The sequence below is a fragment of the Pseudochaenichthys georgianus genome, chromosome 10, assembly GCF_902827115.2.
Source record: "Pseudochaenichthys georgianus chromosome 10, fPseGeo1.2, whole genome shotgun sequence".
Classification (NCBI taxonomy): Eukaryota; Metazoa; Chordata; class Actinopteri; order Perciformes; family Channichthyidae; genus Pseudochaenichthys; species Pseudochaenichthys georgianus.
Window position 1 is genome coordinate 3,335,313 of NC_047512.1, and position 27,537 is coordinate 3,362,849.

General features: G+C 42.2%; 1 pseudogene; it reads right to left on the reverse strand.

The window, feature by feature from the left end:
- Positions 1-5,760: 5,760 nt before the first annotated feature.
- On the reverse strand, positions 5,761-18,590 carry LOC117453970 (protein NLRC3-like; annotated as a pseudogene).
- Positions 18,591-27,537: the final 8,947 nt, after the last annotated feature.

Genomic DNA, 27,537 nt, shown 5'->3' on the forward strand with positions numbered 1-27,537 from the left:
GTTCTGTGCAAAATGTGGTCAGTCACCTTCATTCATGTAATAAAAAAATCTCAGGCCAGTAACACTCAAAGCTACAGTAAATGTGCAATACCATGCTATGTTACTATTTATAATGTTATTGTTGTTACAACAGAAGATGTTTTTATTTAAATTGAAGTTAAATGCATCAATCTGGTGCACTGAGGGCAAAATTAGTAGATTTGTGGATACAGCTCTCAACACTCATATGAAACAGAACTGTTCTTACAATGTGTGTTGGAAGGTATTAAATTACTATGAATATTTTATTGTGTAAACACACAGCTGATCACCTGAGAGCTGCCATTTCATTCAGAGCGTTTAAAAAAAACGACGGTCTGATTTCAACAACTCAATGTGTGATTATTATAGCAGTAATATTATACACTAATAATACACAAAACTATTAACACTGGACATATTATTGTTTGCCCGTGGGATTAGGGTGATCGGTAGTGAGAGCCGCTGCATTTTCCTCCGGTCGGATGTGATATAAAAACAAAGCGATTATTGTTGTTGTTGTAAACTCACGTGGATTAAATTTAGTGCATTCATTTCAACTCGCGAACATATGATACATTAAATGAATGCGAGGATGACGATCGAACATCGTTTGTTTGACCCTGGATGCATTTCCTGATCTAAAAACATAGCGATGGTTTTGTACTTACGCCAACGTGAATTAAACATTATTTTGTTAAATAAAAACATGGTGATGTTTAGTAAATGATTACATGTCTCTTACTTAGGCACAGAATATGATCCTATCCGTGACATATATGGATCTTAACAAATATCCGCTATATATCAGATACCTGTAGATCAGCTGTTTATTTCACATGAGTTTCAGTGTGGCAGCTTTTCACGGCTCCCCCTGGTGGATCCATGATCCATTGCAGCTGGTTTCATTATAATTAAATGTATTTATCAAGGGGGCGTTTCAAGTCCTGCGGGGGGGTTTTCCTTATCACCCCGTGCCGATCACGGACCCGCACGGGTAGGCGTCTGAAATGAAGCGCTACATCTGTACCTCAACTATGAGAGACAAAATGAGAAGAAAAAAAAATCCAGAAACTGATTTTTAAAGAATTTATTTGCAAATGATGGTGGAAAATAAGTATTTGGTCAATTACAAAAGTTAATCTCAATACTTTGTTAAATACCCTTTGTTGGCAATTACAGAGGTCAAACGTTTTCTGTAAGTCTTCACAAGGTTTTCACACACTGTTGCTGGTATTTGGGCCCATTCCTCCATGCAGATCTCCTCTAGAGCAGTGATGTTTTGGGGCTGTCTCTGGGCAACATGGACTTTCAACTCCCTCCAAAGATTTTCTATGGGGTTGAGATCTGGAGACTGGCTAGGCCACTCCAGGACCTTGAAATGCTTCTTACGAAGCCACTTCTTCGTTGCCCGGGCGGTGTGTTTGGGATCATTGTCATGCTGAAAGACCCAGCCACGTTTCATCTTCAATGCCCTTGCTGATGGAAGGAGGTTGTCACTCAAAATCTCACGATACATGGCCCCATTCATTCTTTCCTTTACACGGATCAGTCGTCCTGGTCCTTTTGCAGAAAAACAGCCCCAAAGCATGATGTTTCCACCCCCATGTTTCACAGTAGGTATGGTGTTCTTTGGATGCAACTCAGCATTCTTTCTCCTCCAAACACGTCGAGTTGAGTTTTTACCAAAAAGTTCTATTTTGGTTTCATCTGACCATATGACATTCTCCCAATCCTCTTCTGGATCATCTAAATGCTCTCTAGCAAACTTCAGACGGGCCTGGACATGTACTGGCTTAAGCAGGGGGACACGTCTGGCACTGCAGGATTTGAGTCCCTGGCGGCGTAGTGTGTTACTGATGGTAGCCTTTGTTACTTTGGTCCCAGCTCTCTGCAGGTCATGGACTCGGTCCCCCCGTGTGGTTCTGGGATCTTTGCTCACCGTTCTTGTGATCATTTTGACCCCACGGGGTGAGATGTTGCGTGAAGCCCCAGATCGAGGGAGATTATCAGTGGTCTTGTATGTCTTCCATTTTCTAATAGTTGCTCCCACAGTTGATTTCTTCCCACCAAGCTGCTTACCTATTCCAGATTCAGTCTTCCCAGCCTGGTGCAGGTCTACAATTTTGTTTCTGGTGTCCTTTGACAGCTCTTTGGTCTTGGCCATAGTGGAGTTTGGAGTGTGACTGTTTGAGATTGTGGACAGGTGTCTTTTATACTGATAACGAGTTCAAACAGGTGCCATTAATACAGTTAACGAGTGGAGGACAGAGGAGGCTCTTAAAGAAGAAGTTACAGGTCTGTGAGAGCCAGAAATCTTGTTTGTTTGTAGGTGACCAAATACTTATTTTACCGAGGAATTTACCAATTAATTCATTAAAAATCCCATAGTGTGATTTCCTGGATTCTTTCCCCCCATTCTGTCTCATAGTTGAAGTGTACCTAGGATGAAAATTACAGGCCTCTCTCATCTTTTTAAGTGGGAGAACTTGCACAATTGGTGACTGACTAAATACTTTTTTGCCCCACTGTATATCTAGGGAGTGATGATGCCCGAGCCTAATCGCCAAACTCAACTATATGCTGCTTCTAATAAACATGTTAAAGAAACACGTGAGTTGTCTAACTGAAATATGCCCCATTTTGTTACTTGCTCTTTTCTCTGTTACATCATTTGTTTGGGCATCCAGATGTCTTTTAGAATTAACATGTGCATGTTTTCTTATATTTACTGGATAGTAGTGCAGAAAGTATGCAGAAAAAACCTTTATATTCAAAGAAGATATATTTTGCTATTTATTTTATTTGGTCAAATCCTAAGTTATTTTCAAACAGTAGCCTACTACTCAGATATTGTTGTTGTTGTTGTATTTGTTTATGATTCTTTGAGAAATACAGATTTCAAAATGATCATTTGTCTGTGCTTTTTCCTTTCCCTGACCAAGTACATATTACACTTTGTTCATTCAATCACAAATCGAAATATTGTCCACAATAATTGCAATATGACTTTTTCACCAGATCGTGAAGCCCTATTGGGAACATAAACATTTCTATGTCACAAAGTAAACTTTATGTAAAACTAATATTAGTTCAGAGGACCTTCTTTATTCAGACCATTTACTAAAGAAAACATCCATTTACTTTAACAACTAACAGTGGAAGAATAATAGTTTATTTAGGAAACAATCAACTGTTATGACTGCAGACTACATTTAGAGAAATACAAATGTGAACAAAACAACATTTACAAACGTATGGATGTTATATTTATGTAGAAGAACAAGTTGAATAACTAATGAAACATGTGAGACCTCCAGCAGTAACAGAGAGTCAGTGAACTGACCTGAGAGTCTGCAGTCTGCAGTCTGGACTCTTCAGAAGATCTCTCAGCAGCTTCACTCCTGAATCCTGCAGAGCGTTCTCACTCAGGTTCAGAACTCTCAGATGGATGTTGGACTTCAGAGCTGAGATCAGAGCAGAACAGCTGATCTCTGACAAACTGCAGCTCCACAAACTGAATAAAGAAAACATGATGAGGATAAAAATCAGCTCATCATTACTGCGTCCTAATCAGTGATCTTCCCCTGAATAACAGTGACCGTCATTCTGTTATTGAGGATCATCATTATATCAGCCTTCTGTCTATTATCTGTGAAAACACATCTACATGATTGGGAACATAAACATGTAGATGTCAGAAAGTAAACAGCCAATCAGGCTGAATAAAGAAAACATGATGTAACTTTAAGCCAGAGCCTTAAGGTTGGCTGATCAGCTGCTGTTCATAGTGCCTAAGACCAGGCTCAAAACCCGAGGGCATCGAGCTTTCGCAGCGGCTGGCCCCAGGCTCTGGAATACTTTGCCCCTCCACGTGAGGTCGGCTCAGAACCTGGAGGTTTTTAAATCAACACTTAAAACTCACTTTTTCTCTCTGGCCTTCTAGGCTTCTCTTATCAAGAATAACTTTTATCCAAGACCTTTTCCCTCTCTAACCTCTCAAGGTTTTATTAGAGGGAAACAGGTTTGTAGAGTGGCTTAGACATTGAACACATTTTTTTGGTGTCTATATAGGCTGGGATCCGGAGTCATGGATGATCCTGCGGTCCTGTGTCCTGGATCGCGAGCGCTGGATCTTGAGTCGTGGCTGTGGTCCTGGATCATAGGTCCTGGATGGATATCCTCGTGGATTCATCTTCCTATTATACACACATGCATTTCCAAACATTTGGACTACCTATGTTGCAAATGTATTATCTTTTCAATTTACACACGGCATCTATTGCACGTCTGTCCGTCCTGGGAGAGGGATCCCTCCTCTGTTGCTCTCCCTGAGGTTTCTCCCATTTTTCCCTTTAAACTGGGTTTTCTTTGGAAGTTTTTCCTTGTACGATGTGAGGGTCTAAGGACAGAGGGTGTCGTATTGTCATACTGATATTCTGTACACACTGTGAAGACCACTGAGACAAATGTAACATTTGTGATATTGGGCTATATAAATAAACATTGATTGATTGATTGATAGACAGGCCGGGGATTGTTACGATTCGTAGACACAGCGTACCTCCCTATCTCTCATACATTTCCAACTAAGGCTCCAATGGGGACTTTGTTCCCTGTGTGTGCCTCTCCACCTATGTTTCTTACTCTCTCACTTGCTACCCTTTGCCCTTAACCTATTCTAAGGGAGTGCTTGTTCTTCCGTCTGTCTGTCTGTCTGTGTCTGTGTATTCTCTTGTCCCGATTAACCCAGCCACATTTTTTTTTTCTATATCTACGCCGGGATCCGGAGTCGAGGCTGATCCTCTTGCTGTAGTCCTGTGTCTTGGATCCTCTATCCTGAGTTCTGGATTAAGTCGTGGACTTCGGGTCGTGGCTGAACCTGTCTCTGCGGTCCTGCCTTGGGTCTCGTCATGCTGCTTCCCTGATGGCTTCCTCAGGATTGTAGCTGACATCCTCGTGGATTCATCTTCTTATTACAGACACATGCATTTCCTAACATTCGGTCTATATGTTGCAAATGTATTATCTTTTCGATTTACACACGGCATCTATTGCACGTCTGTCCGTCCTGGGAGAGGGATCCCTCCTCTGTTGCTCTCCCTGAGGTTTCTCCCATGTTCCCCTTAAACTGTGGGTTTTCTCTGGAAGTTGTTCCTTGTACGATGTGAGGGTCTGAGGACAGAGGGTCTAAGGACAGAGGGTCTAAGGACAGAGGGTGTCGTATTGTCATACTGATATTCTGTACAAACTGTGCTGTTGTATTTGCTGTAAAGTGTCTCTACTGTAGGCTATTTGTATTATATGTACAGCACTTTGGCTCGACCATAAATCGTTTATAAATGTGCTATATAAATAAAACTTGATTTGATTTGATTTAGAAAACAAAGTTCCTGTTTGAAATAACTCCAGGTTTAATAATCTGTTCAGAGTTAAACAGGGTTTTAATGTCAGAGATGATGTAGAAACAATCCACTGATAATCTGGATCTTTCACTTTGATCAGATGTTTATCAACTCCTTCATCTCCCTGACAGCTCATCAGTACTGACAGCATCTCCACTGACTCATGGAGCACAGAGTGAGTCTGTGGAAGCTCAAACTCTCTCCCTCACACATTCACCTTCTCTTTGATAATCTGATCAATATGCAGTCATTAGCAAACATGGAAGAAATAACAATTAAAATGTATTTGTTCAAATTCAGAAAATCATAAACACAAACAGATCTGTATGAACTGCAGTCAGTGAACTGACCTGAGAACCTCCAGTCTGCAGTTTGGACTCTTTAGTCCAGAACTCAGCAGCTCCACTCCTGAATCCTCCAGAGGGTTGAGACCCAGGTCCAGATCTCTCAGATGGGAGGGGTCCGACTTCAGAGCTGAGGCCACGACTTCACAGTGAGTCTCTGAGAGTCCACAGTCATCAAGTCTATAATAACACACATATTACAACATGTGTTAAAACAAGTTATTACATGGCTTAGTTGAATACTCGATTCTGATTGGTCAATTCAGAACACGTGACACGTTGTTAATACCGAACAGACAGACCGCTGTCAAGGACTTATTGACCGTTGTTAAGGACGCTCACATCTTCAGAAAGAAGTCCGGTCGATTGAACTGTATACAGTTGGGCCGAAACTGGGACAAGAAAAACTGCGGAGAAGTAAAAACTGCGGAGAAGTAAAAACTGCGGAGAAGTAACGGGGCAGAAACCCTCCTTTTTACGCAGCGGTCCAGACATAGACATCAAACAGTTACTTTGGCATGATTAGGGCAGGGATATCTAGATACTTTCCAAGGTTTGACATAATGAATTGTGCTACTTTTAAAGCAAGGAGCGATGTTTTCAAATCTGTAATCAAAAGGCTCTTCAAAAACACAAGCAGTTCCTGCCGTTGGCTTTTCAAACTGACAAGAGACGCTCTCACTGTTTTTCAAATTTAACAGTTTGAAAAGCAAGCAAACTGTCTGATTGTCTTTAGTTTTCCGCTGTCGTGTGATAGCAACATGGAGGATTTTAACATTCATTTTTAATATATTTGGAGAGCACAGTAATTTGGAGGAATGGTTAGTGGCTGATGAGTCCCCAGTGAAGAAAAGAAAAAGACAAGAGGGACAAGAAAACAGCGCAGAAGTAACGGGCAGAAACCCTCCTTTTTACGCAGCGGTCCAGACATAGACATCAAACGGCAACACATACAGTGTGCAGTTACTTTGGCATCAGGGCAGGGATATCGAGATACTTTCCAAGGTTTGACATAATGAAGTGTGCTACTTTTAAAGCAAGCAGCGATGTTTTCAAATCTGTAATCAGAAAGCTCTTCAAAAACGCTATCGAAGCAGTTCCTGCCGCCCGTTGCTACGTTAGTTCAAACGGTAACAACGGACTATTTTTCTTCGCGGATGCATGTCAATTTAAATCAATACAACTATTTTTTAAATCAATAAAATCATTTTCTAAATCCATAAAAGCATTTCAATTAATATTGGGAGTCATAACGTTACTTTGTTGAGAATGTGGCCATGTAATAAGCGGGATGCGACGCGGTCATTATGGGGAAAAGAACACCGACAGGCTGATCAGGAGCCCGACGCGAAGCGGAGGGATCTAGATCGGAAACATTATATTAACTTGAAGAATTTGATGAATTGATTGAGATTTGCTGTTAGTCCATTTTATATAATATATCATAATATATTATAGTAGAGCTTAATATGTTGTCAGTGTGATCTGATCACATGTCTGTGCTCCTATTATACTGTTTGTCATCAATATATCACAGGTCTCAGATATATCCAGAACATGTCTCTGATTGGCTGAAACACCAAACAGATCATTGCAGCATTACCCATAATCCCCTCTGTTTCAGCCCTGTTTCCAAAGTGCTGATTCTCTGTCTGTTACTTTAGATGAAAATAAGGAGCCCCTCCCCACGCCCCTCGGAGAGAGATTTGGTTACAAAGAACTCAATGGTGCTCTAGGGGGAGATTAAGATGATAAGGGGGGGGGGGTTACCTTGGTTGCTGATTGACATGAAGAAGAGGGGACACATGTAGATGTAGAAGAGACATGAGGAAGAGGGGACACATGTTGATGTAGAAGAGACATGAAGAAGAGGGGACACATGTTGATGTAGAAGAGACATGAGGAAGAGGGGACACATGTTGATGTAGAAGAGACATGAAGAAGAGGGGACACATGTTGATGTAGAAGAGACATGAAGAAGAGGGGACACATGTTGATGTAGAAGAGACATGAAGAAGAGGGGACACATGTTGATGTAGAAGAGACATGAAGAATAGGGGACACATGTTGATGTAGAAGAGACATGAAGAAGAGGGGACACATGATCTTATTTTGAACTCCAACACATTGTGATGAAAACGTGTGTCTGCTTAATGATAAAGAAACTACTAGAAAGTAATAATAACAGCTTTCTCTGATCACTGTAAGTCCTGCTGTGTGGTGTGATCACATGCTGAGAAACCTCTAGAGTCCTTCATGTGTTTGACATGTCGCCTCCTTCACTCAATATGAAGAGAGGAACGCTTCCAACCTGATCTCACCAGAATGCGTGACTCCACCACGACTCCTTAACACCACAATGCGTGGTGGAGTCACGAACTTTGTTACATTTACGTGTCGGCACCACGCAAACAACCCCAATGTAAAGTGAATGAGGCTCCTTTGTCGTGGTGCACACACGCATTCTACAACGTCCCGCAGTGAGCTTTTATTCTATACAACGTTTTTTAAATCTACTTTATAGCTTGTAGTAACTCACGGGAGGCTTCTTTTATTTGTATTCATAATTATTTGTATTTTTCGTCAGAATGTAAAAATTACATTAGTTACGAATTTGTGTTCTCAAAAAACACTGCATTGTGTGTAATGCAACTGTGATTTGTATTAAATTAGTTAGTTTTAAAGGAAGGCCAGAGCTTCAGCTGTGTCAAATAGATTGTTCCCTTTAGTTAACGTTATTTAAAAGATAATGATCATGTCCTCTGTATTGTATTACGAGCGTCCATTCCCATTGGATAACGGAGAATTTTACACCCGGAAGTAAGTAGCCTATTCTCCTTACTGTGGATTGATCTCAGTGATATCTGCACTACTCATCGACTAGAAAACACCAAATTGTCCTTGTTAATTACACAACATTGATTGGTTTGAATTGTGTGCAATGCTTTTGTATTTTCCCCCTTCGATTCGGAGAAACAAAGATTTTTTCTGAGTTTTAGGATGGCCGAAGACACTACACTACCCAGAATCCTCAGCTATCGTTTGGGACTACACCATGTGCTTAGCTTGACAAACCCCGTGATCAGTCCTCAACCTCTGTGATTGGATGCGCGACGTTTACACAGAGCGTCCAAAAGGACTTTGAAATGGAATGAAACCCATCGACGGCACACTATTCAAAACAGGAATCGAACGTGTCCTACCCCCCTCCCCCCCTTAGGTCACAGGCTCCTCCAACAGTGCTACGCAATAAAACAGATACACAGAAAAAATAGTGAAATAGTGCAATAAGAGTCTATATACAAGTGATTGGAATATGATATATTAGATAAATAATTTCTAAGTAGCAGCCAGATGAATGTTGTTTCTAAGTTCAGGTGTTTAATAGTCTTCTGGCCTGTGGGATGAAGCTGTCTCTGTGTCTGGTGGTTTTAGTCCGGATGCTGCGGTACCGCCTGCCAGACTGCAGCAGACAGAACCGTTTGTGGCTGGGGTGATGGGGTCTTTTATAATCCTGAGGGCTTTCTTTAAGGTTAACCTGGTATTTTTACTCCACTACATTTATTTTAGTTACTTTACAGATTTGGATTAATGATGTGAAATATAAACAACCCTTAAATCAGACTTTAGTTACACCTGAATGAAATTCAGTGAAGGTGATTGTCAAGTGCCAACAATCAGGCGAGATATTTGATAGTTGGTGCTTGAGAAGACTAAATATTTATCTGCAGATCCGTTTAAAGCATATTCATTACTCGTTATTCTCTAATAGTTCATTAAAGACTGTATATAATTGCTATTTTGCACATCCCTTTCAATATTTCAAGATTTTCTAAGGTTTATTGACATATCATACACAACAGTGTAGTTATGCAATGAATGACAAACTTGGGTCACAGGTTCATCAACAGTGCATTACAAGACATCTATCAATGTGTGTATACTTCCACCATTACACTGTCGTATTCTGCACATTTCTTTAAATAAAGACTTATTAGTTAGCACATCCTCCTATCCAACACACTCTCACTCCCTAAGCGTCCAATAGCGACGTTTGGTCAGTGTCCGTGGCGTCCAGTTGTGACGCTCCTAGGCTCCTTCAGCGTCATAAAGGGACGCAAATAGCTTTCAACTGATTGCAATGTATTCCCATCTGCGTCGGGATTTGACGCTCATGGAAGCACGGCATTCGTTTATGCCGGCTGCCCTTAAAGGCAATGTGAGCATCAATTCCCATTGGATAACGGAGAATTTACACCCGGAAGTAAGTACTCCTCTTACTGTCGATTGATTTTACAGTGATATCTGCACTACTCATCGACTAAAAAACACCAGATTATCCTTGTTAATTACACAACATTGATTGGTTTAAATTGTGTGCAATGCTTTTGTATTTTTCCCCTTCGATTCGGAGAAACAAATATGTTTTCTGAGTAAAGGATGGCAGAAGACACTACACTACCCAGAATCCCCAGCTATCGTTTGGCCTACACCATGTGCTCTGTTTGACAAACCCCGTTTTTTTCACCATTCATTCCGATGGCTGGCGTCTATGTCACGTGATCTTCAAATGTCTCCCTGCAGAAAAAGAAAACATGGCCGAACTTCGTTTTATTCTAGGTGTAAAATGCCTATTTTAAAGTTAGTTTGGCCATTAAAATGCGTTTTGATGTCATTTGATGCGAGAAATATGAGTTGTTATTTCAGATTATGTGTGCAGTGGATGTACATGATCTTTAGTTTGCTAGTTATTACGAAGATTACTTCAGGAAATCGCGACGTTTTCATTGTTACCAAGGTGGTTGCTAGGGACGCTGCTATCGATATTATTTCTGTTATGTTGTGTAACTGTTTAATGGTGTTATCTTGATTGCTACCCCCTTCCCCGTCAATGTATAGTGTTGGTCCACAGCCTAAACATATTAGTTTAACAAAATCCGCATCTAAAGATAGCCTACGTTATTTCCCCCCTGTGCAATTCCAGTCTCACATCTCACAGCACACCGTCATTAACAAATACCGGAAACAGACCGAAATAATAATAATACCTTATTCCGAGTGTGCTTGCTTTTCTCTTTGAAAGTCATCACATAACGGCATTGTAATACACGGTGCGGCTGCATTACATATTACATATCTGCCGTAGTTCTGTATTTATAGAGCCCTGATGAGAAGACAAACATGAGGAACTGAAAACGTGACGTGGATCATAAATATATCAGCCATTAAACAACATCTTACATTTCTTTTCACACAATACGTCTCCTTGCCGTATCAACACTAATTCGGCTCACTTTTATATTTGATCCAATTGGTAGATAGGCTGTATTTACACCATAAAGGTGCACAGCTGATATAAAGGGACACCTGGTGGTTAAAGCATGTTATTGAATTTCAATATTTTTATTATTAGATATTAATACGATCCCTATAAAGTATATTCATTACTCGTTATTCTCTACTAATTGTTAATTAAAGACTGTATGTAATGACTATTTTGCACATCCCGTTCAAGATTTCATGATGTTCTAAGGTTTATTGACATATCATATAGGCCTACACAACTGTGGTGTAGTTCTGCACTGAATGAAAAACTTGGGTTGCAGGTTCCTCAATAGTGCATTACAAGACATCTATCAATATGTGTGCATACCTCCAGCAATGTTAACTATGTTGAAGCACTTATTTTAACTGATATTATACATAATGTATTATACTCTTATAGATGTATGTAGATATTTCATCTCCGGCCTTGTCAGGTATTGAACAATCAATAAATAAAGAACACAGAATTGTTAAATATAAAACACAGAATTTGTGTGATTATACTAAATGATTTTCAAATAAACACAACTGCATATTTAACTGTTACACATGCTGATGTAACGCAAATGTTCCAACTTGGGATCAATAAAGTATATCTTATCTTAAGCTGATCGATGGCTACTGCCATATTTGCACAATGTGCCTCTGAACCTTGACAAGTGCATGTTTCAGGCTTATCAATTAATGTAATGTAATGTTATCACAGGGGTCACACACATAAGACCAGCTGTTAAATAAAGCTCTTCTGACCTTAGCTGGCATGTGGGTATATATAGTAATACTGCCCATAATGGGCACAAGCAATTTTCACCCATTTATTAATTATATGTTTTAAATGTGAGTGTTTCCTGTCCCCTAAACCTCCAGGGATGTACACAGTTTAATACTGGCAACTTCTTATTATGGGAAATACGAAAACGTCTTTTAAAACTACAACTCCCAGTAGAGACGTGCCATAGAGAACATGTTGCGAAACAGAATAGCCAGCATGTGTAGTTCTGGGGACGGGGTGGGGGAGGGGAGGGGGGACGCGGTGGACCCGTTCAAATCCAGTTTTGGACAGTCTGCCGTGGTTCCATCCCATTTCAAGTGCTGTTCGAGAATCGGCTTAACCCTCGGAGCACACTCTCCAATCACAGAGCTTGAGGACTATCACGGGGTTTGTCAAGAGCACATGGTGTAGTCCAAACGATAGCTGGGGATTCTGGGTAGTGTAGTGTCTTCTGCCATCCTTTACTCCTGGGAATGGACGCTCACATTACCTTTAAGGGCAGCCGACATAAATGAATGCCGTGCTTCCATGAGCGTCAAATCCAGACGCAGATGGGAATACATTGCAATCAGTTGAACGCTATTTGCGTCTCTTTATGAGGCTGAAGGAGCCTAGGAGCGTCACAATTGGACGCCACGGACACTGACCAAACGTCGCTATTGGACGCTTAGGGAGTGAGAGTGTGTTGTCCTATCAGGCACGAAACTGTTTTACTCTAGATATCATTTGAGTATCAAGTTATCAAATTATGAATACAAATAAAATAAAAGAAGCCTCCCGTGAGTTACTACAAGCTATAAAGTTTTAAACACGTTTTATAGAATAAAAGCTCACTGCGGGACGTTGTAGAATGCGTGTGTGCACCACGACAAAGGAGCCTCATTCACTTTACATTGAGGTTGTTTGCGTGGTGCCGACACGCAAATGTAACAAAGTTCGTGACTCCACCACGCATTGTGGTGTAAAGGAGTCGTGGTGGAGTCACGCATTCTGGTGAGATCAGGTTGAACGCTTCAGTTTAGCTATCATTATAAATAAATAGAAGAACAGTGTTGGTTTTATTTTGCTCTCAGTATTTAAACAGCAGAAATGTTAAAGTGTTTATTTGAATAATTAAACTCCTGATCCACATTACATTATAAAGTTAATCGCATCTGGACTTACTTGGCCTTCCTGCAGTTCCTCACAACTGGAATCAGTCTCCGTCGTCCCTCATATGATGTGTTGTACTTCCTCAGGTCCAACTCATCCAGAACATCCTCTGACATCTGCAGCATGTAGGCCAGAGCAGAGCAGTGGATCACAGAGAGCTCCTTTGATCTGTTCTCTGACTTCAGGAACTTTGTGATCTTCTGATGTACTGAGTGGTCCTTCATCTCTGTCAGACAGTGGAAGATGTTGATGCTCCTGTCAGGAGAGATTTCATCACTGCTCATCTCCTTCAGGTTCTTGATGGCTCTCTGGATGTCTGTGTGACCCAGCTTGCCTTTGAAGAGTCTCTGGATGATTGTTGGACGCTTGTCTGTGCGACCCAGCAGGCCTCCTAACAGTCTCTGGTTGGACTCCAGAGAGAGGCCGTGGAGAAAGCGGACAAACAGGTCCAGGTGGCCATTTTTACTACTGAGGGATTTCTGCATGGCTCCCTTTAGGAAGACATCCAAGGATGGGTAATCCTGATCTCTGCTGGTGTTATAGTATGCCTGCAGGAAGTCCTTCAGTACCGCTGTGTCTCTCTTGGTGTAACAGTGCAACATGTAGACTGCAGCCAGAAACTCCTGAACGCTCAGATGAACAAAGCAGTAGACTGTTTTCTGGAAGATCACACTCTCTCTTTTGAAGATCTCTGTACAAACTCCTGAGTGCACCAAGGCCTCGGTGACATCAAGGCCACAGCGCTGCAGGTCTTCTTGGTAGAACATGATGTCTCCTTTCTCCAGATGTTCAAACGCCAGCCTCCCCAGCTTCAGAAGAACCTCCCAGTCAGCCTCCGTCAGCTGCTGTGGACTCGTCTCATGTCCCTCTTCATACTTCTGCTTCTTCCTCTTGGTCTGGACCAGCAGGAAGTGTGAGTACATGTCAGTGAGGGTCTGGGGCAGCTCTCCTCTCTGGTCTGTAGTCAACATGTGGTCCAGAACTGCAGCAGTGATCCAGCAGAAGACTGGGATCATGCACATGATGTGGAGGCTCCTGGAGCTCTTGATGTGAGAGATGATTCTGCTGGACAGGTCTTCATCACTCGATCTCCTCCTGAAGTACTCCTCCTTCTGGGCGTCAGTGAAGCCTCGTACTTCTGTCACCCTGTCCACACACTCAGGAGGGATCTGATTGGCCGCTGCAGGTCTGGAAGTTATCCAGACGAGAGCCGAAGGAAGCAGCTTCCCCCTGATGAGGTTTGTCAGCAGCACGTTGACTGAGGACTTCTGTGAGACATCAGACACAACCTCATTGTTTCTGAAGTCCAGAGAAAGTCTGCTTTCATCCAGGCCGTCAAAGATGAGCAGCACTTTGCAGCCAGCCAGCTGCTCTGCTGTGACCTTCTGTAAGGTTGGATGGAAGACATGGAGCAGCCTGAGAAGACTGTACTGCTCACCTTTGATCAGGTTCAGCTCCCTGAAGGAGAGCGGGATCACCAGACTGACATCTTGGTTTCCCAAACCCTCGGCCCAGTCCAGAGTGAACTTCTGCACCGAGAAGCTTTTTCCAACTCCAGCGACTCCGTTGGTCAGGACCGATCTGATGGGAGTCTGTTGGTCCGGTGAGGCTTTAAAGATGTCCTGGCACTTGATTGGAGTGTCATGGAGGGTCTCCTTCTTGGAAGCTGTCTCCAGCTGCCTCACCTCATGCTGGGTATTAACATCTTCACTCTGGCCTTGTGTGATGTAGAGCTCAGTGAAGATGCTGTTGAGGAGGGTTTCACTTTGATCAGTTCCTTCAGTCACACGTTCACATCTCCTCCTCAGACTGAGCCGATGTTCATCTAGAACCTCCTGCAGACCACTATCTGCTGGAAGAGAAGCAAACACGAGAGAATCAGGAAATGCTTTTGAGAATCTAACAATAAAACTAATAAAAACAGACTGAGTTGAAATGTTTTGCAAACAGCTTAATGTCTATGCTCTACAACAGAATACCTTATCAAGACCAAATGAACCAGGAAGAGGAATAAGACGCTGCATGAGTTCGGCCTCTTACCTCGTACAGAGCTGCTCTGACTGGCTGTCTGCAGGCCAGCTCTGGTTCTGGATCTTTCTCCACACTGGGGACAGGAGGGGTCTCCTGATGGAGGTCTCTGCTCCCAGTATGAGGTGATGCACTGTCTGCAGAACCAGTGTCCACAGCTGGTAGAGACTGGATCCTTCAGGACGTCCTGACACAGAGCACAGCTGGACAGCTGCTCCTCCACAGGAACACCACTCTTCCTCTTCCCTCTGTGGAGAGGAACACATCCTTTATAGCACTTTAGGGGAGCTGATTATCCCCAAAGGTACAACAAGGGGAACATTCTAGTTTGATATTTAAAAAAAGGTCTATTCCATATACCTTTGTGATCAGGTAGATAGCTTACAATTCACATTATCATGAAACCAAAGAGCATCCTGTCTGGACTCATGACATCCCCCAGAGGAGCACAAGTTCACTGCATCTACTAAGACACTCAGCTGTATTAACCTGGTGCTTTAGAAACCCAACCTACAGAGAATCTGCTGTGAATTCATAGCAATAAGCTTCTGAAAAGGAAGCCTAAATAACAACAGAATGATACTGATTTGATACTGAGTTAAAGCTTTGTCAAGTCTGTCTCCAACACAATGAGCGTACACTTTTACAAACGTTTGTTTTCTGAATGAGATGGGTTTGATTAAAGTTAGGCTAACATTAGCTGCTCCATCAGCGCTCAGAAGAACTTCATGTAGTTATACGTACAGCAGTGACTATATTGTTAGCACCACAGACAGTCTCTGGTTTAAACAGGAACATTATAACCCTGATTGAATATGAGCTGCTGTAGAGCTCTGTTCTCCTCTCTGATTCCCCTCAGACCGTCAGAGACCACAGGAGCACAATCTCAACACTGACAGCTTTCTGTAACAGAGCGTCAGACTTTACACTCAAGTTGAAATGTGTCACGCTGAACGAATACGCAGGTGATATGAATTTCCCATCTTCACTTCCTTCGTGTTGCCAGGCACGGATCTGGGTCTTTGCATTGACTCTATATGCAGGGGCGGACTGGGACACAAATTCAGCCCGGGACGTTCAGACGCACCGGCCCACACACCGGGCCGCCGCCCACACATGCGGGCCACCCTTGTAGCCTACAGATAAATGATACATCTACTATGCTCATATACTGTATACTGTTAAGGATAGATTCCCCAGAGTCAAGCCATAACATAAAAGAGATGGACAACAGGAGCAAGGTGCAAAATGAAACCTCCCTTTAGTTAAGGTTTCTTAAAAATGTCCGTGTCATGTGTGAAGTGTGTCAAAGTGGCTGACTGTAGGAGTCAGTAACGTGAATGTACAATTGGGAATAAGGACAAAGTACAGCTAATGGGTATAGTCAAAAATGGTTGCCTGTGCCTGGCTGTAAACAAAAATAAGTGCCAATGCACATGCAGCTCAGACATTCAATCAATGCCATGTGGTCCAACCAACAAATTATTCTAATAGTCATTATGAGAGCACTTGTCCAGTATTAAATAACCAACTTCAAGGAATACAATATCATGCACAGTAATGTCAATCACTAAAATGAATGCAATAGTGAATTGGCCACACATCTCTGTGTCCTTATTATTCAATATTAATATTATTGAATATTAATATTATTTCATATAATTATTTAAAATTACAATATTATATAATTTAACTTGGAATATCATGAGCATATGACTCTATCCTAACGCAATATAATAGTCTGGCCAGCCCTGCAGCCCGTTCTAGGTTCTGATTGGCTCTCTAGGTTGGCATTCTAGCTTCTGACTGGCTATCCAGGTTGTCAATCACAGCCATGGGCATATTATACTAGTCGTAACATCACTAAACTTTTTTCTTGACGGTTTTCTCAGTCAACTAATGCTATTGCTAACAGTAACACAAATTAACACAGCCCTGCACACTGCACCTGCTGTCATTATATGCCGGGTCTGTGATTCATCATCTTCCTTTTCATTCTCCTCCTTATTACTGCGACTGGGAGCGGGAGCCCTTCTACTAAACAGCTCTGTGATTTTCGAAAATGTTCCAGCATCGTCATGTAGCAATTTTCGTTTTTTCATTCTGGCTTTTTCAGCCCCACCCTTTCTTTTTTTACTGTTCTCCATCTTTCTCAATTTGGCTAGCTAACGTACTGATCAATCATCAAACGAAGCTAGGGAGCTTGTCTAATGAGTAGACCTCTGATGCCTCTTTCCAATTGGAAGAGACGACTCATCTCTCCCGGCCCAACCCCTTCAGTTAATCTGTTAGCCTACTTTCGAAAACATAAAATTGACAAGTTTGACAACCTATCAATAGCCCCATTTACATGGAATGCTTTTCCGATCATATCTGATCACTAAATAAAGCGATCCACGTTCACTCGTATACATGGGCCAAGCATTAAGCTGATTACAATTTCACCTGTACCAAAGTGGGTCGATCGGAGTGGGGCAGTGGGCCACGTCGAGTGGTCCGACCGGCCCACTTCGGTACCGGGCTACCGGCCCATTGGGATTCGTCCCGAACGTCCCGATGGCCAGTCCGCCCCTGTCTACATGTAATCTCTTAAACTCTGTTATATCCGCTAATGCTAAACTCAACCAGCTCACCAGGTGACTGCTATTATTAATAAACATCTTAAAAAGACATATCATAAACATGCCCAAGTAGTTAAATACTGTTTTGGATGATATATATTTAGTTCTAAATCAGTATTTATCAACATGTTTGCTATTTAAAACCATGTTATAGCACAGATACAATGATAATATAATTTCATATTGAATTATCATCAAATAATGTTATCTTGCTGTACTCTGCTGTGTTTTCCTTTACAAACTGCTCACATGATATCATTAAAGAACAGTTTAATATATTAGATTACATAAAAACTGAATCCTCTTCAGGTCAGGTTACAGTAGAGACAGACTCTTACTTTGTGTCTGAGGGTCCAGGTTCATTACTGAAGTTTATAGGTTTCCCCATAGACCGGTTACTCTTCAGAGACAGACAGCTGGGGACTGGAGACTCTGCTCTCTGTCTGTGGAAACAACACATGTTTTAAACATCATTAGTTTATTTAAAGAGTAGCTTTTGATGACTGTTTACCTTATTTAGTTTTTGAGTCTTGATTGTGGGTTTATGTTGTTAAAATTCATTTGAGTGTGAAACGTTTTACATATTTGTATTTTATTAGCTTAATTTAACACAAAGTCCAACATGTATAGTGTGAGGATGATTTCACTGGTAGATCATTTACTATTGCTGATGATGACAAGGAGCAAGAGTTCAACTTTATTAATGTACTCTACTGGGTTTCATTAAACAGTTTAGATTATCAGATACCAAAACAACAGAATCCTCTTCAGGTCAGTTTACAGTAGAAACAGACTCTTACTTTGTGCCTGAGGGTCCAGGTTCATTTCTGACATATGGATGTGGAGTCATAGACCGGTCACTCTTCAGAGACAGACAGTTGGAGACTGAAGATGTGTCCTCTTCCTCATCTTTTAAATCACTCATATTCTCTGAGAGATAGACCAGTAACACTGGAGACACACACACACACACACACACACACACTTGATTCAATCTAAATCATCTTAATATTAAACTTGGTTAAAATACATGAAATCAGTCAGACTTCAGGCCGCTCTCCATTTTGACTGCGTCACATGTTATGTAACTCTGATAACTAGGAAAACAGGAATAATAAAAGTTCACAACACATGGAGAAGTCTCATTGGACTCTAGGACGCAGATTTTTAACCAATACGTTTTTTTCTGACATCCAGTTTAACAGAGTGAATAATGAATGTGTTAGAAAGCAGATCTTGGTGTTAACACTCACCCTGTTGTCCTCCTGCTCCGTCGAGCTGTAAAATGGCGTCTGGCAGTCTGACTTCATATTTGGACTTTAACACCCTCACCTGTCTGCAGCTCCTCCTCTTGATTCATAACCAGCCTTATCAGCTGAAGCAATAAACGTTCAGTAAGATAGAAAACACAAGCAGCTAAAAACAAGCTCAACAAAGTTATCAAAACACCACATAACATCCACACATCAGCATCCATAGGAGACGCCACAACATCCACGACCATAGGATACAATTAAATCTGCTTTAACACAACACTATACACACCCTTAAGTAACTTAAATAACAGGAGTGAACAAACATGTCCGTTTCCCCTCTTTGTTTCTCATACATTTAAAATAAATCCACATTAGCTCATCACTATGTTCATTCAAGTCTGCATTCATTAGCTCACAATGCTTTCGCGGGTTTACAGTGGCCACAATGCGCGAGGCAGTTACAGGGTATTTGCAGGACTCCTGAAGTCAAATGTAATACCTTTTAAGACCTTTTTTAAGACCCTTTCCATACATGTTAAGACCTCATCGCCACTTTGAGTTCTAACCGGTTACCTTGGCGACACACTTTACCTCACATTTACTATATACAGTATGGATTGTAAGATAGCACAACTAAACAGCTTGTGATAACTCCTTATCATAATTCAGATAGAACAAAGCACAAGAGAATGAATTGTGTGACTAACCCAATGCAAGGTTTATTAGAAAAACAAACCATTAGAAAGTTTGATTTAGGCATTGTTCCCAAGAGATAAAACAAAAAACGATATGTTAACGCTTTTCTTGTTGTTAATATAGACTATATTTAGGGTCGATATGTGTTGACTTTACTTTAAAATAGCAGATCACTGTGACCGGATATAATTCGGCTTAGCGAACGTGTGCCTCTTCCTTGGAGGAGCAGCATCGGCCGGACTCCGCTCCTCCTCCGTGCAGAGAGTCTGCTGCGGTGTGTGTTACGGCCCCTACACACGGCGGCGTGCGTTGTTGCCTGCCGGCGGGGGGGGCTGAAACTCAACCAACAACCAATCACATGAATCTCCCGCCCCAGACACACAAGCACGCGGTTTGATTGGCTAGAGCTTGTACTGGCATATGATTCGATTGGCTGACGCCTCCATCGAGGCGTCAAAAGTAGAACATTGCTCTACTTTTGCAGCGAGCACCGCGAGAGAAGCAACGCTTTGCTCCCACAATGCAGTTCGGCGAATCTTGACGTCACCCCATTCAAAGTGAATGGGCAGAAGCGTTGAAGCGGCAACGCACGCCGCCGTGTGTAGGGGCCGTCAGTGACGTGCAGTCAGAGGAGGCACGGATTGGCTATCGGGAGAGTCAGGACTTAAACGCCGCGGCTTTCTGGCTATTACTTAGCATGTGGGACCGGACAGCTTTGATCCCCATCGACAGTGGCGATTCTAGAGTCTGTGGGCCCCTCGGACCAGCTTTCATCACCATCAGTGGCGCCCCAAAACACCCCCCCCCCCCCCCCAGACGGAGCAAGGCAACGAAACTTAAAATAAGAAGCAGAATTGTACGGCGCGCTATGCATGGGGCCGTCTTGAGGCGGTTTCCCAACATGTCGTTGCAGTAAATTAAAGGGTGTTTCATGTTGTCGTTGCTGTGGACCTTCTTAATACCTTGGGAAATGCCGTTTAATACTTTTTAATAGCCTTAATTTTCGCTAAATTGATTTATCAACTTTTAATACTTTTTAAGACCCCGCGGACATACATTTAAATTCAAACTCTTAAAGGTGGGGTAGGTAAGTTTCAGAAACCGGCTCGAGATACACTTTTTGATATATTCCATGGAATGCTCTTAACATCCCGATAGTAATGAATATCTGAAGTGCTTTGACAAAAAATCCATAAAAAAATTAATCTGTGGAAGCCGTAATACTGTAAAAAGTACTACCAATCCCGCCCTGTCTGTCAGCCTTCCATCTCGTGCACGCACAAATGTATCTCGTGCCCTCATTGGTCATGTGCGCGTTCATGTGTGTTGGAGGAGGTGCTCTGTGAGGAAGTCTGAAGGAAGGGGCGGATTCTTTTCGGCTGTGTATTTTCACATTTTAGTGCACTCGAGCCGGTTTCTGAAACTTACCTACCCCACCTTTAACTGCTGCTCCGGTGCTGCTGCAGAGGAGGAGACTTGGAGCGCGAGCACAGCCGTTAAACTCATTGTCTGTGAGGCGTTCAGGGAACCTCTGTCAAATCTAGCGACAGAAAGATAACCTGGGTTACATTAGCTAGTTAGAATTAGCCAACAAGTATAAAATGCTTTCTGGGGAAGACTTCCAGAAATAAATCAAATATATATTACATTACATTACATTTAGCTGACGCTTTATCCAAAGTGACTTATAATAAGTACATTCGTCCAGGAAGATACAACCTTGAAGAAAACAGAATGATATAAGTACATCAGGTTTCATAGAGCCAAACATTACAAGTGCTACTCAACTGGCTTTAGATAAGCCAGCCCTTTGTTAGTATATAAGTGCTTTGTTAGTAATTCTTTGTTAGTAATTATATCGCTCGAAGTGGCGTCGAAAGAGATGAGTTTTCAGTCTGCGCCGGAAGGTGTGTAAGCTTTCTGCTGTCCTGATGTCAATGGGAGCTCATTCCACCATCTTGGAGCCAGGATAGCAAACCCACGTGTTTCTGCTGATGGGAACTTGGGTCCCCCTCGCAGCGAGGGTGCAGCGAGTCGTTTGGCTGATGCAGAGCGAAGTGCACGTGCTGGGGTGTACGGTTTAACCATGTCCTGGATGTAGGAAGGGCCAGATCCAGCATTGCAGCATGGTACGCAAGCACCAGTGTCTTGAAGTGGATTCTAGCAGTTACCGGAAGCCAGTGGAGGGAGCGGAGGAGCGGCGTGGTGTGGGAACATTTTGGAAGGTTGAAGACCAGACGAGCCGCTGCATTCTGGATGAGCTGCAGTGGCGGCGCCAGGGTGTGGCTGGGGTAGGCTACAGCCATACCAAGAAATGGCTTAGCCCCACCATGAAAAATGATGTTAAAGTAAGCAAAATAAAGTCCGCCAACTCGCGCGGAGTAAATTGCACAGACAGCAGTAAGATTGATTTCAGCAGCCACTTGTCTGGAAATACCGAAGACTAGAAACGGCTTTGAAAACCTTTGTCATGTAGTGATCGTCTTCTCAATAGAACATCTTTGATAATGTCTTCTGGCAGAATACTTTTGCTGTAGTACATCTCTATATAGGCCTAATGAAATAAGACCCCACGGTTTGATGATTGGTAGGTGTGTGGGCTGTCTTTCATTTTGACACACAAAACAATGGGGGCTATCCACCCTTATCCACAATGTAAAGTAATTCACACAGCCTCTTCCCTCTTCAGTGAGGAGCAGCAGGTTCAGCTTTCAGAACAAAGTAACAATAAACTAAAATGGCATTCATTTTTTTAAATGTGTGGTTTTCAGCATATCAACTCTTTCAGCTGTGGGGAAATTGCAGGATTGGCTCCTGGTCGCCCTTTTTATTTACTACAAGACAAATGTGCCTTTTATTTCATATAGTTCAATTTGGATTGAGACAGGGAAATAATCTAAACCTCACGCGTGCCGTTTCACTCTCATGGGGAGCGTGTACGGTGTATATAATTACATTGCAAATACTGACTTGAGCCCCACCACTGTATGGGTTAGCCCTAACATAGATTACCCAACAAAAATACTCTGGCGCCGCCACTGCATATTATTATTATAGTAAAAGGGCTCTCTTCGGCAAAAACCTGATCCATACAGGTAGCCCTAAATAATAACAAGTAACCATCATGTGTGGTGCTATCTGTAGTTGTCTGTCTTATTTTTTGTTGATATCATATTGTTTTCACCAGGGCCGGCCCTTGGCATAGGCAGTATAGGCGAATGCTAAGGGGGCGCCGAAAATTGGGGAGAAAAATTACATCATGTATTTTTTAGCTGCCCGGTTTATAACAGACAAAGACTCATTCTGAAAACTTCACTGGAACAACATAACATCAAGGACATGGATTTCAAGTCAATATACGAAAATAAATCAAGAAATTAAGTAAACAAGCTGATCTTCAAGTTCCTCAAAAACACTGGTCTGAGGACAAGGATTTAATATGAACATTTAATAAATCAACAGTAGGTGGCGATATATGCTCCAAGTGGAAGCGATTCGCCATTAAAGAAAAAAGAAGAAGAAGAAGTATGAGAAGAAAAAATATGCTAACGCTACAAACAGGCACAACACTGTTACTCTGTTTTTACTGACATATAACATTTGATTTCACCTTGCTCTATATTTTTTAACGCACGTTCAAAAATGGGAACATTTTCGGGAGTTTCAACAGGGTACCAGCCACTGAAAACGGGGACTCTGCCCGGAAAACGGGGACGTTTTGGTCACCCATCCGACTGTGTTTACAGCTAAGCACACACGCTAACATAAAGACTACAGCTCACTTGGGGTGGAGGCTTTTTTACATGTTGCTTGACTGCCTGCCCACATATCTGATCTAAACATAGTAAAGTGTATTGGGGAAAATAATTATTTAAAGTTATTTAATATTTGTGACATTTATTGTACTTTTTGATGGATGAATGATGCTCAAAGTGAGGGGGTCAAAGAATACAACTGAGGGGGCAATGCCCCCTTTTGCCCCCTCGTGGCGCTGGGCCCGGTACAATTTGACACAAACAGTCAAAATAAAAGGGGAAATAAAATATTATAGCAACTCAAAGATATTGTTAAAGACACGTGCCCAACTTTCAGAGCAATTGAAAGTGCACTTGTTATAAATGTTATCGTCTCCACAGAATACAAGGATCATGCCACCAAACACACATTCAAACTAAAGGAACCAGTCTGTTTGAAAAATGTGAGAAGTAGAAAGTACAGGTATTTGAGTTCAACATGTAAGAAGTAGAAAGTACAGGTATTTGAGTTCAACATGTAAGAAGTAGAAAGTACAGGTATTTGAGTTCAACATGTAAGAAGTAGAAAGTACAGGTATTTGAGTTCAACATGTAAGAAGTAGAAAGTACAGGTATTTGAGTTCAACATGTAAGAAGTAGAAAGTACAGGTATTTGGTTCAACATGTAAGAAGTAGAAAGTACAGGTATTTGTGTTCAACATGTAAGAAGTAGAAAGTACAGGTATTTGAGTTCAACATGTAAGAAGTAGAAAGTACAGGTATTTGAGTTCAACATGTAAGAAGTAGAAAGTACAGGTATTTGTGTTCAAAATGTAAGAAGTCATAAGGCGCGTTCACACTGCGGTACTTTTCCCACAAAGGTTCATGCGAACTTAGTTCATGAGAACTCTTTAGTTCGCATGAACTAAGTACAGATCGCGTTCACACCAGAAAAAGTCCCCGGGGGTGGATTAGGCAAATGAAGCCGCTGACGTCACTTCTTCTTCTTCTGCTTTGGGTTTATTGGCAGGCCGCAAACCACTTCACGGCGAGTACAGTGGTGGCGGTATGCACCTTAAAGTTGCAATCCGCCAAAAACCGAGAGAAGAAGAACCAAGATAAGAACAACAACACACACTTCCGACCGTAGACCTCAAACATGATGGAGTTGACTGATGTTGTGGTTTTTGTGCTCGTGTTATACAGCGTTGTAACTGAGTTATTTAAGCCACAAAAGCAGATCTACACCACCTCAATTGAAATAGCAACGCTGCTTCGGAAGCGAAGACGGTTAAGAAGCGATAGCAAAAGGATTGGACGATGGAATGCACGCTCTCTGGCCTTGTTTGACCGTAGGGCGGCTGAGGATGATGAGCGTTATCACGCCATAAGAACAGCAATGGTAAGTTATCAGTAAATCATAATACTATCTAATGTAGGATTTGTGGAGTTATGTGGGTCATTCCAGCATTGTAGGACATTTCATGTCCCCCATATAAAAAATCTTGGTGACCAACTTGCAAGTCAAATATAACATTTGAAATAGGGATTTTATTTACTTTTTTGGTATTATTCTATTGATATATGTCTCTTGTAATGGTAAAATCAATTTGTTAAATCATAAACATATTTTAAATAACAGTAATTTTGCACAGAAGGTGTGTCCCTCAACATGCGTTTACAATCTTTTCAGTCTTAAAAGAGTGTGGCACTCTGACCCACTCCACCCTGTTACTGATATTTTCAGAATAAAGCATATTCATTTCAAAGTTATCTTTCTTGCATTAGATATCCAAGTTTGTCCTTGCCTTGAAAGTAGCATTACATGCTACATCTAGCAATACTTCCTGAGGTTAAAGCTCAAATTAGCATTGATTTTCAACCCTGTTGCTTTCAACCCTGTTACTATAATTAGAGTAACCGGGGTAATTCTTCATTGGAAAATATACATTTGATGCCTAGCTGGGCAAATCACTTTTTTTGATGGTTTATTATCTGTTTTTCCTAAATACATAACCATTTTTTATCAAATTTTAAAGGTTCATTTTTCAAAAATGTTGGTGTCTAAATTGTCCTCCAATTCTGGAATGACCCATGTTGAGCTAATTTGTGCCTTTGTATGTGTTCCAGATATGCGAATACTACGGTGCGCGCCGTATCCCACGCTCTCTCTGGGTGAACAATAGAACCTCGGCCTGGTGGGAGACGGTGGGGCCAACGTACACCGATGAGCAGTGGATTAAAGATTTCCGAATGTCCAAGCAGTCTTTTCAATACCTCTGTTCTCGCCTGGGAGCAACGTTGGGGAGAAGCGACACAAACTTCCGGGAGTGTGTACCTGTATGTAAAAAAATCGCCATAGCACTGTGGAAACTTGCGACCAACTCAGAGTACAGGACCATCTCTCATTTGTTTGGAGTCGGCAGATCTACGGTGTGTTGCTGTGTGCACGAGTTCTGCTCCTCTGTTGTGACGCTACTCCTTCCTGAGTTTATGCCATGGCCGAACTCTGAGAAGTTAAAGGAGATGGCGTTATTTTTTGAGCGCAGATGGGGTGTGCCACAGTGTGTAGGTGCAGTAGATGGATCACACATCCCCATTCTGAGACCAGAGGAACACCACCACGAGTATTTCAACCGCAAAGGCTGGCACTCGCTCGTCCTGCAGGGTGTTGTGGATGGCAAGGGCCTCTTTTGGAGTGTTTTTGTTGGCTTACCAGGTAGCATGCATGATAGCAGAGTGTTAGGCTTGTCATCACTGGGTAGTTTTGTGGATAGGGGTGGTCTACTTCCTCATGTGACAAGAGATATTGGTGGACATGATGTGGGTTACTATATCCTTGGTGACTCAGCCTACCCCCTGCAAAGATGGCTGATGAAACCGTTCCAAGATAATGGAAGGCTCACACCCGAGCAACATGTGTACAACTTCAAGACAAGCCGAGCACGAGTGGTGGTGGAGAACGCTTTTGGCAGACTGAAGGGCAGATGGAGGTGCTTGATGAAGCGAAACGACTGCAAGATTGACAAGATAAAAATCCAGGTGGCAGCATGTTGCATACTACATAACCTTTGTGAGAGTAATGGCGATGAGTACAGGGCCGAATGGACTGCCTTACCGGCGACCCAGCTTGATGGGCCAGCGCCAGCCATTGGCGAGGCTGGGGGGCAGCCTCCCCAAGACACGCGCACAGCCCTTATGAGGCATCTCAACAGTGTTGACATTTTTTAATTGACAATAAAACTGATATTTCTACAGTGCTTTTGGTTCTCTTTTATTTACCAGTCAAGACAGACACAATTACAATAGTGCAGACACACCAGTTATACGGGTACTTTACAACTATGTACATTTATTTATATAGTGTCCTCAGGCTGATTTAGCAAAAGGATATTAACCCTTGTATTTTCATTATTTATCTCAATGATATGATAAATTATTTGTGTGTATGCGTAAGACTAAGAGAAATAAGCAAGATACAGGATCTGTTTAATCGCTATGTAGGTTCTCTTTTATTTAGCACAGTCAAGACATAATAACGGCATCACGCTGTCCCAGGTGTCGTATAAGTTAAAGTTTTAGTACCAAAACAATATAGTAACAGTGGCAATATATATATATATATAATAACAATACAAAATAAACTGTCCCAGGTGTAGGGATAGGCTCCGCTGCAGACACACACTAGTGCAAGTAAATTGTCAGTATCAAAACAGTGGCAATTACATTACATGTCATTTGTTAGACGCTTTTATCCAAAGTGACTTACATACTCAATACCGTGGACAACCACAGGAGCAATTTGGGGTGAAGTGTCTTGCCCAGGGACACAACGACATGCTGACTGCAGTAGGACTCGAACCGGCTACCCCCCGATTCAAAGTACAGCATACACTGAGCCACAGCCCCCCCCCCCCCTATATATACACACTACAGCGAAGAAGGCCTGTTGGATTTAACCAGCTCGGAAAGCACTGCCAGAAGCCCAACCTGGAAGGCCTGTTGTTGCTGCGCAGACACCTCAGCCTGGCGTGCCGATGCCTCAGCCTGGCGCGACATCGCATCAGCCTGGCGCAACATCACCATGACCAGATTGTTGTCCGTTTCCTGGGACTTATGAACAGACAACGTCTGTTCGTCGTGCATCTCCCTGCTGGCCATGGCACGTCGGTCCTCACTCTCCTTG